The 14,140-nt window shown below is 34.3% G+C and overlaps 1 protein-coding gene across 5 annotated transcripts in view; it reads left to right on the top strand.

The window, feature by feature from the left end:
- EXOC6B (exocyst complex component 6B) overlaps nucleotides 1-14,140 on the top strand; it is a 742,202-nt gene that overhangs the window by 447,900 nt on the left and 280,162 nt on the right. The window lies entirely within an intron of this gene.

The raw sequence follows: 14,140 nt of genomic DNA, 5'->3' as shown, positions 1-14,140 counted from the left end.
TATATGGAGATTCCAGGTGGTGTTATCTTCCACCAAAAAAGGTTCATGTTTTCCCTTACTAAGTATATAGAATGGGCAGGTAGGTGGGTTGTGGTTTGAAGCTGACCACCTTAGTACCATCATGGACTAATTTGGTTTAATATTGGGTTGCAGTTATAATGTACTTTGTTTGCCGTTGTTGGGAGGATATGGTTCTGCAGAATTTTTAACAACTGCCTGATATGTCACTGTCTTTTTAGCACCAGAGAAATAGAAATTCCTACTTTTCACGGAAACCTTATGTGTTTAGCTTCCTGTACTCCTTTGTTTTAGAATCTGGCAAATATTTTGAGAAGGAGACGTAGCATTACCCAGCATCAGCAATTGCTGACAGGAGAAAAAGTGGTTGGGAGTTGTCAGTGTTAATTTACCATCCCTAATGAGGTTTCAGCTCCTCCTATGATCTGAATGTTTGTGTACCCCGAAAAGTCATATGTTGAATCTAAGAACCAGTGTGATTACATTTGGAGATGCCTTGGGAGGTGGTAGATTATGAGGGTAGAGCCTTACAAATGGGATTAGTATACTTATAAAAGAGACTTCAGAGAGCTGCCGTCTTCCTTCTGGCCATGTGAGGATAAAGGGATACAGGAAGACCACTCTTTTTTTTTTTTTTTTTTTTTTTTTGCGCTAGGAGATAGGCCTTTGTCAGATACCGAATCTGCTGGTACCTTGATGTTGGACTTCCAGGCCTCCAAAACTGTGAGAATTCTGTTGTTTATAAGCTACCAGTCTGTGAGATTTTGTTACATTATTCTGAATGGACTAAGATAGTTCCCGTCATTTTTAGGCATCCTTCTATTAGTGAGTCTTTTTCTCTGAAACACCGTGAAACTGTGAGAAATCTCCTTGCTTTTAAGAGATTCTTTAGAATTCAGTAAATGTCTTGAAGGTAAAAACTAGTCCTCAAATCTCTAATTTTGGCACTCTAGTCCATTGGAAGCAGCAAAGATTTCTTTTCTTTTCTTTTTTTTTTAACCCTCTAGTAGTTAGTCTCTGCCTGGTTTTAAGCTTCTCAGTACGTTGCCCATGCCTACGTGTCTCAAATGCCCACAGGGAAAGCTGCAGATCCTCAGCTCACCTTTACAAGGTTCTGTCCTCTCTGCAGTTTCATTCCCTTTTATTTTCATTGATTCACAGCACCTGATATCTTTTAGCATGTTTTCTCTACATGTTTTACTTCTTCTCCTGGTTTTTCCTCCTGGGAGCATTTACCTGCAGAAAATTATATCATTTTATCAAGTTTCCTCTTGATACCAAAGCCAGACAAAAAGAGCACGCACAAAAAAACTGTGAGTTAATCTCACAATTATGGATAAAAATAAAATAAATAAAATTTTAACAAGTCAATTCCAAGTGTTTTAAGAAAGTAATTTAGTACTCATGTGTAGGATTTATTCCAGAAATGAAAGGATGGTTTGATATCTAAAAAAAAATCTGTTGATATAATTTATCACATTAGTAAGTGAAAGAGATAAAGTATCTTGATGTATTCTAGAAAGATATTTTATTACATCCAGCCTACATTCTTGATTTAAAAACAAAGTTTACTAAATTTCAAGCAGTATAATATTTCAATAACATGATAAAGAACATCTTTTTGAAATTTAGTAGCCACTATAGATTTAACAGTAGAACAATAAAACATTTATTTTCATTTACTTCAGGAATTGGGTGAAGATGCTTCTCATCAATGCTTTAGAAGTTCTATCAAATAAATGTAAAAAAAGAATAAATTATATTATTATGAGCCATGCATGTCTTAGTTCATTCCTTTTGCCATAATAAGATACCTTAGACTGAGAGATTTATTAACAAAAATTTATTTCTCACAGTTCTGGAGGCTGAAAAGTCCAACATCAAGATGTCAGCAGATTGAGTGTCTGATGAAGTCCTTTTCCTCATAAATGACACCTCTGTATCCTTACATAGCAGAGAAGGCAAAAAGGACAAACTCACTCCCTCAATCCCTTAAGGGCACTAATCCAATTAATGAGGGATGTAATCATTTCTGAAAAGGCCTCCCACACAAAAATTAAAAATTAAAAAAATATATAAAAGTTGCATTAGGGATTAAATTTCAATATGAATTTTGGAGAGGCTCAAACATTTCAAACTACAGCACATGCATATTATTATTTATAAGTTATTATCTAGATAGAAAATACTAAAAATTCATCAAGACCAATAAGAATTTAGGTTAGATGGTTCACTTAGAAAACAAGTAAACTTTTCTTATATTAGCAATACCCACATAGAAAATATATTGTCAAAAATGTCTTACTTATTATTGAGACATAGGTATAATTTCTGTATGCAGCTACTTAGCAAATAAATGTAGAAATAATGTGACAACATCACAGAGTAACATAAAAGAGACTTCCTTATGCACAAATATATCTGGTATTCCAGTATGGGACTATTTCATTTTGTAGAAAGTTGTTTCAAATTGAATTGCTATGAGTACCAAGTAAATTTGTTTAGGGAGGAATCTTATTGAAATAATTCTGAAATTTATTTGTAAACAAAAATGGACAATATTTGGTAAAAAAAAATAAATTATTAACAAACAAATTTTGTAATTCTAGTAATAAGACATACATATTAAACTTGTGATATTTTTGACTATAAATTAGTTAGAAATAAGAAAATGGTAACATTCAGTATTTATGAGAAATAATTGTTGAAATAGGTATTTTGATAGATTGCTGGCAGGGGTCTTAGTTATTATTGTCTTTTTGGAGGTCAGTTTTTCAATACGCTGCAGAAATCCTTTAAAATTTGCTTATTTTTTACTATGTAATTCCCCTTTTGGAATTTAATGAAATAATCATGGGTGTATTATAAAATTCAGATATAACTATATTTAATACAATATTGTATTTGTATAGCAAGGAGTTGATATAAATTAAAAGTCCATTAAGCAAATGTGTTCACAAACTAAATTACTGTATAGTCATATAATGTAATATCATTCATTCATTAAATTAATGTAAATGTATATTTATTCATTAAAAAATGTTCATTATTTTTTAATTGGAAAAACAGGTATGATCTTATTTTAATTAATACATATATACACATTAAATATCCATATTATGTATGGTGTAAGTCTAGAATTGTATACTCCATGGTTTATCCTTATTTCTATGCAGCTTTTTGGTTTTCCTTTTTGTTTGTGTTTTTAGAAAATGTTTTCTGAATTGAAACATTTACTGCTTTTATAATGGGGGGTGTGGAGGTGATATTTAGAAGAATTATTTTCTATCTCAAGAATTATTGTCTTTGATAACTAATTTTTACATACATACATACATACATATATATTTATTTTATTTATTTATTTTTTTGAGACGGAGTCTCGTTCTGACACCAGGTTATAGTGCAGTGGCGCAATCTCGACCCACTGCAACCTCTGCCTTCCGCTTCAGGTGATTCTTCCGCCTCAGCCGCCCGAGTAGCTGGGACTACAGGTGCGCATCACCACGCCCGGCTAATTTTGTATTTTTTGGTAGAGATGGGATTTCACCATGTTGGTCAGGACGATCTTGATCTCTTGACCTCATGATCCACCTGCCTCGGCTTCCCAAAGTGCTGGGATTACGGGCGTGAGCCACTGCACCCGGCCTAATTTATATTTTTAAATTGCTTTTGCCAGCCTACCTGTCCCCATTTCATCATGCTGTTATATTTCAGCACCACACTTTGTGTTCCTTACTTTAACCTCTCGGTCATTTAGAAGCAGTAGTGTGGATCAGACTGGTGCTTGTCTGAGTTAAAGTACATGCTTTTTCTACCTGTAGAGTTGTGAACTTTCTTGCAAGGCTATACTGTAAGTAATTAGTTGAGGTTTATTTTTCCCTTTTTCGTTTATTCTAAACTGCTATTTTTACCTAAATACTGTATAACCTCTCAGTGTGGATAGAGTTGATTCTACCACTCTTACTGTAGAACCACTTTACCATGTACCATTCAGAATCAAAGTAGGGAGTAACTGACAGGCTTAAGTCCTTAATATTGCTTCCATTGATGCCACATTTCTGTCTTGTCTACACTTTTCTGAAGCTACACTTTTAAAATTAATTGGATTCAACAACCATTATAGTCTCTAGAATCAGGTGACTTTTTAAACTACTCTACCTGATTTTCCACAAAATAGATTGCTCAACATTTGTGCTTATATTGCCCAGAATGCTAGATAGTTTCCTTATGGAACCTGGTATTAGTCACAAAACAGAACTGTGTCTAAGATTTGCCCTTGTGCATTATGAGAGAAAGAATGGGAGAGAAAAGAGTTCATTTCTGAAAAAGAACCCAAATCATTTGTGTTTTACTTACTATAAATATTTTCGTTTCATATTTGAAATTCTGTGGCTGGAGTAGCTCTCTGTCAGAAAGATTGATTAATAGAAAAAAAGTATATGGAGAGGACTGGAAGACAAGGCAAATTCTATCTTATTCTTTTACATTTTAGAATCCCCAGTTTCTCTTAATTCTCAGGGATATTTTGTTACCACATCATAGCTGCAACATAGCCAGGGGGATAGGTCAATGCCTAGAAGTGTGTTTGTGTGTGACACAGAGAGAGAGAGAGAGAGAGAGAGAGGGAGAGTATGAGTTTATTTGTTTGTAGATTATTCTCATTGTTAGACAGTCAGTGATCAGAGGGGAAAATTATTTAATTTTGCAACTGTTTTTTTCCCTTGAAGTTTTTGTGACCTAGGAGGCCTGCCTATCTTCATGAGGCACCCAGAAATGACTGTAATAATATTTTCCACATTTAGAGTTTTTAAATCTTACTGTTTCCCTTGAGTTAAGAGATGAGGTAAGTACACACACATTTTTTTCAGACTTCAGTCGTATAATTTACAGTTGCATGCACAGTTACCCATTTTGCATGCTCAGCATAAGAGCATATTTTTGAGAATTTATTCTTGTTATCCTGATAATTATCTTTCAGAAATGCTTAAGAGAGAAAATGCTGTCTCAAGTAACAGACCCAGAAGATGGAATCCTGAGTTTGTTTTCCCTGTCTGCTGTTAATATTAATTTGTATGACATGGGGCAAGGTCTCTCATAGCCCACCTTGGTTTGTGAGTTAAGCATGGAAATTCTTGTAGTTTCTTTGTCTAGTAATACAGTGAGATGTATCCCTGGCCTTACTTTCTGGGCAGCTGATAGGTCATCCTTAAGAGAAAATTATTTTCTACATACAAGTTTCTGAAATTCTTCCAATTAAAAACCCTTTAAAAACTGACATTTCTTTTAGTACTCAATTTATTTCCAGAAATTGTTACCATCTCCGACCTAACCAAATGATTATGCTACTGAAGAACTGTCAATACAAACTGTCAGTACTCCCATTAAGTACAAAATCTTTTCTGTGCCCATCAGACTTTTCATAATGGGACCTTAAACTACCTTTCTGTCTTTTTCTTTGTCTCTGTCTCTCTTTTCTATTTACCAAAGATTCTCCTCCCATAATGAAGTAATGCTCTTTGTTAAGCACACCCAGCTGTTTTCTACCCTGGGTCTTTGTTTTTTAAAATGCCTTTTCATCTACTTTTACTGCTTTTGCCCTTTAACTACACATGTTGAAATCTTACATCATTCAAGGTTCCTTTTAAGTACCACACCTTCTATGAAGCCTTATCAGTTCTCCTAACCAGATGTAACGTCTTCCTTTGTGGCACTTTTTAAAATGCCACTAACTAAATTTTATCTTGGACTGGATGTGTCATTCATTTGTGCACTTTATTCAGGAAAGGAGACAATGGTAATTAAGCATCTGCTGTGTTCCAGATGCTTTACATGTGTTATATGTCATCCCAGTTGATGAGGACTCAAAATACCCCAATCAGATAAGTATTAATATTATTATTACATCTTATGATGAGAGCATAAAATCAAGGAGGATATATACTTTGTAAAGGATACAGCAAATAGAGGAAAGGGTTAGGATTTAAACAAATTTATTCGACTTAAAATTTTTTCTATTATGCCATCCTATTAGATTGATTACCAACTATGGACTTGTGAATCCTGTGGATAAAGACCTTGTCCTATTCATCTATATTTCTGTGTATAGTGCAGCAGCTTGCATAAAATAGTGCATAGTACGTTTGTATGGAGTTTACATGTTTTGAATAATAAACTAAGCGAATTCCTGCCTGGGCATTGACAGTCATTTTTGGGTCATACGTCATTAAAAGTAACCATTTAATTATAGAAAAGAGAAGTCATAAGCTATTATTTTGAGATAATGACCAAAAATTTGCATAGGTTAAAATTCTAAATTGGTCTTTCTCCTTCCATATTCTCTTGTTTCTCCAAATAAGAAAGAGTATGGTTTTCAAGTGACAGAATTTTAATTATAAAATGCCTTGCATTCATGTATTACTTAGTAATGTTCAAATTTCTTTCATATGTCATTATGCCATTTCTTTGTTTAAAAAAGCAACCTCTATGCTATATGGACAGTCACTGTTTTCCCCAGTTAATAAATATGGTAATTGAGGCCTAACAGGGTCTTGCCCAAAGGTCAGAAAATTAATCAATAGTGGGGCTGGATCCTAGGTCATTTTACCTTGGGTCATGCTTTTTTCACTATATCAAGCTGTCTCTTAACATTTAACAATAGCTAATAACTTTTGAGTACATACCATATACCAGGTACTATGCAAAGTGTCCTCTCCCTCTCTGTCTCTTTCTTTCTGTGTGTGTGTGTATACATATACCACCCACACATAGGTGCATGTGTTCTAATGTACATATATGTATATATGTATTAATATATATATTTATTCTCATTTATTCCTTGCAACAAATTTGTGAAAACATTGTTTTCTCCCAGTTTATAAATTAGAAAAGAAAAACTAGAATAGCTTATATGTTAGTAAACATAGAGAGGTTTACTATTGTGTCAAAAATTACTCATCTAGACTTAGTGGATCTGGGGTGTAAACTGCCTTCAAAGCCCTTGTTCCTCCACACTAGGGTACATAATACCTCTACCTATGTATGAGAAGCACTAAGCTATGTTTCATAGGGCTGACATTTAAATACCTTTTTCTCTGTGGGATTCTTATTCAGAATCTTTTTTTTAGTGTATAAAATTTTAGTCATGGTGACCAGAACAGTTCCCAGTAGGGGGGTTAAATTGTGGTAATGTCCCTATAAAGTAGAAACTCTATCTGGTAACGAGAAATATACCAATAAGTTTGTTGCCTATTTATAACCTAACTTGAGTTCCCTTATTTGATATCTTATGTGGAAATTTCTCTCATCTACTGATAAAAATGATCCTGTAAGTTGGCCCAATTCCTATGACTTTCTCTGAAACAAAATAAAAAAGTTTCAGATGTCCTCAAAAAGGACTAGAGGCATCAAATCCTTTAGGATACAACCACATTTTTCTTCATTACATTAATTACATAGATAGATCCAGGATTCAAGATTTTTTTTTTTCTTTTTCCTGGATGGAGCACAAATTACTGATTTACTAATGATTTTTCTGCCTATCAAGAAATTGATTCATGTTTCCTGTTTCCTTGCAGTTAACATTTAGGTTATTTGAGCTACATGGAGTACACTGAAATAAAAAACATTTGCTTCTTATCAGTGTGGTATTGGGATCTTTTGTTTAGTTAATCACTTAAATTCTTTAGAAGTTTTGTATTTCTTCAGAAATATCTTTGCGTGTTGAGCTATTACTTAGCAATTTTCTCCCCATAAAGCTACTATTACCAAGCCAGAGCTGTACTTTCTGGTAGCATCCAGCCAGTAATCCTTTGCCTCTTTAATGATAATGACCTTTGAATCTTCTTCTGCTTATATAATTATTAAATAAAAGCTTAAGTATGTTTGGTTCCAAATAGAGTCATTTACTTCTAATCCTGTTTTTGTTGATAGAAAATGAGGATAATCTGGAATTTAACATAGTGCAAAATTCCAGACTTGCAAATCTTCATACTTGATTTCCTTTTCTTTTTCTATTTCTTGTTTTTTTTTTTTTTGAGTCTCACTCTGTCACCCAGACTGGAATGCCATGATGCAATAACAGCTCATTGCAGGCTCGCCCTCTCAAACTCAAGCAATCCTCCCACATCAGTGTTACAAGTAGCTAGGACTACAGGCATGTGCTGCCATTCCTGGCTAATTTATTAATTTTTTGTGGAGATGGTGGTCTCACTATGTTCCCTAGGTTGGTCTTGAACTCCTTGACTCAAGCGATCTTCCTGCCTTGGCCTCCCAAGGTGCTGGGATTATAGGCATGAGCCACTGCACCTGGTAAGAGAGTCAGAGATTCCAGTGAGAATATGTTAGCTATTGCTATACTTGGTCGTTTTAGTATTTTTGATACCTGATATGGTTTGGCTCTGTGTGCCTACCCAAATCTCATCTTGAATTGTAATAATCCCCACATGTCAAGGGCAGGACCAGGTGGAGATCATTGAATCATGGGAGTAGTTTCCTCCATGCTGTTCACATGATAGTGAGATCTGATGGTTTTACAAGGGGCTTCCCCCTTCCCTCATCACTCATTCTCTCTCCTGCTGCCCTATGAAGGGTACTTTCTGCCGTGATTGTAAGTTTCCTGAGACCTGCCCAGCTATGCGGAACTGTGAGTCAATTAAACTTCTTTCTTCTTTTCTTTATAGATTACCCAGTTTTGGGTATTTCTTCATAGCAGTGTGAGAATAAACTAATACAATACCTTTAAAAGATGGTGAGGAGATGGCTTATATTCTTTCTTATTGATACTAAAGTTGTGGGGTGTTGAGTTTTATCCAAGGACAAAACAGTATTTCAACATTGCTAATATCAGCAAATAATTAAAAACCTTAATTGTGTAAATAATAGGCAAACTGTTATATGAACCTTAATACTATTATTCAGTGAAATGTCATGCATTTACTAAAACTAATTTTATGAAGTTTAAATTATAACCTTGCAAAGCACTTATAATATGTTAAATGAAAGAAATAGAATGAAAGTTTTATAAGCAAAATGATTGTAATGTGTAAAAACATGTTCATAGTGAGAAAAAAGTTCACCAGGAAATATTTTAAATTAAAATAATTATGTGTCACTTCTTATTTTTCTTCAAAATTATTATTGGCATTTTAAAAATCGTTAAACATTTCATTTATTTAAAAAAAGTTTTAGGCTGGGTTTGATGGCTCACACCTGTAATCTCAGCACTTTGGGAGACTGAGGCGGGGGGATCACAAGGTCAGGAGATCTAGATCATTGTGGCTAACATGGTGAAACCCCTTCTCTACTAAAAATACAAAAAATTAGCTGGATGTGGTGTCATGTGCCTGTAGTCCAAGTTATCCGGGAGGCAGAGGCAGGAGAATTGCTTGAATCTGGGAGGTGGAGATTGCAGTGAGGAGAGATTGTGCTATTGCACTCCAGCCTGGACAACAAGAGTGAAACTCTCAAAAAAAAAAAAAAAGTTTTAGATCTTTACAGCTTCTCTCTCAGTTCAGATTTCCTTTTGCTTATAAATTCAAGTGAAACAAAAACCACACTTTTAGATTCTTTTATGTGCCAGTATTCTTCATTTACTCATCCTTGTTTGCAAAGTAACCCCTTTTTACTTAATTGTAAATTTAGGTATAGGTAGGTTAAATCATTGCTTAAGACCCTATAAATAATGTATTTTTGGAATACAGATTTAAATTGAGGTCTCTCTGATTCCAAAGCATGTACTCTTTTTGCTACAGTAAACTAGTTACTTTTCCACTAATATTTCCAAGTCTAAAGGAAGATGTTTGAGTCTGTAGGGGTGCTGGTGAATTGAGGTTTCTGAGCAAACTTCTAGGCAAGGGGACTGAGAAGCATGGTTGAGATTAGATCAAGAACGATAAAGCACAACTGAGGACAACTGAGGATGCGTGATCATTATAAAGAAGAGCAGCCGTGGAAGAACATAGGCAGAGTTTCTTTTTATGTTAGTTTGTTTCTAGATGTGCCTTCCAGGAACACTGGTTTTTCTGTTGCTCTCTGTTCAGAAATTTTTAATAATTTCCACTTTTTAAAGTGTAAGTACTATCCACATTAAATACGTTACTTATAATTCCCTTACATAAAGCTGTGACTTCAGCCAAATATATCTGTTCATTGTTCCCAAACATACTGTGCTTATTCCTGGCTGTAGACCCTTTTCATGGTTTTCCTTCTTCTCTGAATGACTTCTCATCTCACTTTCAAATCCTTCCCTCCTTTAAAATACAGCTTAATACCTGTTTTCCCCATGAGATCTTTTAGGACTGTTCACCCTTTTTCCCACAATTCATACCTCAAGATTTGATTTTCTTGTGAACTCCTATAGATATTATTGTCTGAATTTTCTACTTGAATCTTCAGATATATGATCTTAAATATTGTTTGCTATATTTTTCCCTTACCATCAACTAATGTTACATATTATTTGAAGGAAAGTGTCTCAGACTTTTTAACATGGCCAACATTGAGTAGATATCCAGTCAATGTCATGATGAGATTGGAATGTCTAATAGGGACATCATGTATGGAATAGTGTCCTCCAACTCAGATGACTATTTGCCTTTACATGACATCTATTTTCATTACAACTCTTCATTATAAATGTATTTTGCTTATAATTCTACTTCATTAAGAATGATGTTGAGAGTTCACTGTAAATGTAATTATCAAAGTTCCAAAGGAACAAAATATTGCTGCTTGGAATATTGCAGTGAGGTCATTCTAAACTACTTTTTTACTTCTTTGACAAGAGGACAAATTTGAGCCTGCAAATTGGTGTTGGGATACCTTAGCATATGTATTGTACATGTTGGTGTGAGGATTTCACAGTTAAATGAGCAATAGGAAGGTGGTATATGCCATTGTTCTGCAATGCTTTCATGGTGGTTTGTAACCACAATTTTAATATAGTTTAGTAAGTGCTTGAACTTCTCCAAACAAATAACACAGAATGTTGGAAATCACACACAGTCTATACTTGCCTCTGAGACTTCCCTCTCTTTGAATTAGCCATTGCAGGCTTCTTGTTCTTTAGCTCCTTGCTGATAGGTGAAGTCTGCTCTCTACCCAAGGAAAAACTACCTTCTTAAAAAGTGATTAGGGACACACACACACACACACACACACACACACTCTCTCACAAAGACAAAAAGTGAATTTTCTACCCTGCAATACATCGCTGAATGCATTTTGTTACATATTTTTAAAAAGTATTTCTGTTAAGGGCATCCACTTGTTATTTTTATTTCATGTAGAATTATCTTATTGCCTTTATATATTTCTGCAAATGAATAATTTACTGTCTTTAACTGTTCTAACATGGTAACAAAGCAAGGAAGTTTTATTTCATGTTTTTGTGTATGTTTTCTTTTATTGGCCTACTATCTTTTTGTTTTCACTTGTTTCCTTTAATCTTTGTTTATCTTGATAACTCCTTTGAAAGATAATCTTAGGATTAGGAAATGACAGATCTGAAAATGGGAAGCAGTCTTTCAACAGACTAGCAGGTCCTAACTCTGTAATCTCAAGAAGTTTAACATGAACCGTTTGTAAGGCTAATTTTCTTTTGTGCCTATGTTTTTTTAGTTATGAGCACACATTCCTGTTGGAAGTATGTAAATCTAAGGATTCTTCATTAGAACTATATTCTTGGTGCCATATTGACAATATCTGTATTTTTGCTATTGTAAAACAGATACAGTGAGATTATTAAAAGAATCACATTGATATGCTACATTGCAGGTGGTAAAGGAAATAGGTGGTATCAGTTCCCTAGGGGACATTTAATTGTGATCTTTCCTTAGGGTTTCCCTTCCCTTTGGCAGTTGTCCACTGGGATCCTTCCAGTGTTTTTTGTTTATCTTTTTACCTTCCTGGTAGAACCTGGCTCCCTTGTGTAGGGCCGGGAATGAGTCTAATGAGCATACGGTTTATGGCTTCAATAGTAATGTTTAAAATTCTAGTCCTAGTCTAGCTCTAATGTTAGTCTACGGCCTCAGTCAACTGCTAATGATATGACTATGGCTATTCCTAATCATACTTACTGTATGCTATTGAGGGAAGATTACTGAATGTAACACAATTATTTTACTAATGCTAACTCTAGAAAGTCAAGAGAAATTTCCAGTGACCTTCTGTATGATTCAGTGAATTCCTGTAATTATGGTATATAAGACTTGATCTGCTTTTGATTAAAAAACATTGCTACCCAAAACTACCAAACCATGACATCTTCATAGGAGTATCTCATGAATATCTGCTTGTCTTATTAACTCTCTTTTGCTCTTAGTTAGCAAGTAAACTCACTGTTTTAATTCCTTTACTTTTTACAAATAATGTGATACTTACGTGATTAACGTTTAATATGTCTGTACCCTCTGTGGTATATGACCTCTGTCTTTTTAGGTCCCTTTGGTAAACTTGCCAGGCTGTTTCTGATTTCATGAAGCTGGAACAGATATTTGACTTAAATGCTTTTAGTCCAAAAGCCTGGGGAGCACTCTGAAAAAGTGACTGTATCCACATACCAGAGTTTTGATATATATATATATATATATATATATATATTTTTTCCTTCTATTTGTTAAGATACGTTTGCAGGCCATTTTACCCTCTCTACATAAATAGGGTATGGGAACTGGGTAGCTTGTAACAGTTTTCTTGAGTACTGATTTTGTCTGTTTATTATTTTCTCCAAAGGAGAGTTGTCAAATTATTATAGATAGAAAAGAAGTTACAGCTGGTGGCCATAAATATCATTCCTGACCCTTATTAATTTGCTGTATTTTATTTAGAGTAAGATTTGAATACCTAACAGCTCTTTGCTTTTTCTTATGGAAATGGAAAAACCAAGTACTGGAAGAAGTGCTTGTATGGAAGATGAGTGAGACCTGTTACAAATTGTTCTAAGAAGTAGAAGTTAGAGAAAGAGAAATGAAAGTATGAACTAGTTAATTCATGGACAACATTGTAACAGAGAATAGCTGATTCTCTGGAATGGTGCAAAGGCAATCTATGTGTAGGACAGAGTATTAAACTAGAACTGTAAGTCATCCAACCCTGAGATTTCTTTGCTTCTACCTCTATGTGCTGGAACTACATAGGAAGAATTACTTGGTATATAGTTTCCCACAGCATCTGTTTAGTATAATGTTTAAAGGTCATCCAAAATAATACAACTGTAAAAGCATATTGGACATTCAACTTATAGTAAGGACAATTTTAGATCAAGACCTGAATTTAGAGGAATTTTTACATTATATTTTTATATTTTTCTTATTTATGAAAATATTTATATTAGTTCAGTATGGTTATATAATTTCATTGGGAAGAATCATTTCTAAAAATTCATTATAATTTTATTCTTCCATTACTGCAATACAAAAAATGATAATGCTGTAGGACAAATTGGAAAGTGAAATAAGGAACATAGCTTCCAAAAGTAGAGTGCTACAAACAAATTTAGAGTTTACTGCTCTGGCTGAGATTTCCAAAAGCTTTATAATATGAGCTGAGATATATTTTTCTTTTAGGCTTAAGTATGGAAAACAATAGGCTTGTGTTATTTTGTCTGTTTTCACAGTCTGGCACTATGAAATTTCATACGACTCTTTTAAAACTTGTGAACATGTAAAAGAATGCTATAGAACATGTAATAGAGTGACACTATCTCCCCAAAAGCCTTAACCATCTTCCTAGATGCAACTGTGACAGTAATAGTGTCTCATGAAAAACTGGGACGAAGCTTACACTAAAGTGAACTGATCTGTGGTTAGTGTTCTGTCTAGTTTTTTGAACACAGCTCTGAACTCAGTATTTATAGAGAATTTAGTTTTGGGCCATTTACATGGGAAGATATTATTGATTTAACCAGATGCTCCAAACCAAGGGAGTATTTTTAGTAGTACAAAATATAATCATTTTTGCTAATTCTTCTTCTTCTTTTTTTTTTTTTTTTTTCTGAGATGGAGTCTCACTCTGTCACCCAGGCTAGAGTGCAGTGGCGCGATCTCGGCTTACTGCAACCTCCACCTCCCAGATTCGAGCAATTCTCCTGCCTCAGCCTCCCGAGTAGCTGGGACTACAGGCG

This window comes from Aotus nancymaae, unplaced genomic scaffold, assembly GCF_030222135.1.
Source record: "Aotus nancymaae isolate 86718 unplaced genomic scaffold, 86718_ANA_hifiasm-v0.15.2.pri h1tg000057l, whole genome shotgun sequence".
Classification (NCBI taxonomy): Eukaryota; Metazoa; Chordata; class Mammalia; order Primates; family Aotidae; genus Aotus; species Aotus nancymaae.
The sequence above is the reverse complement of the archived record's forward strand: the minus strand, read 5'-3'. Positions and strand labels throughout refer to the sequence as shown.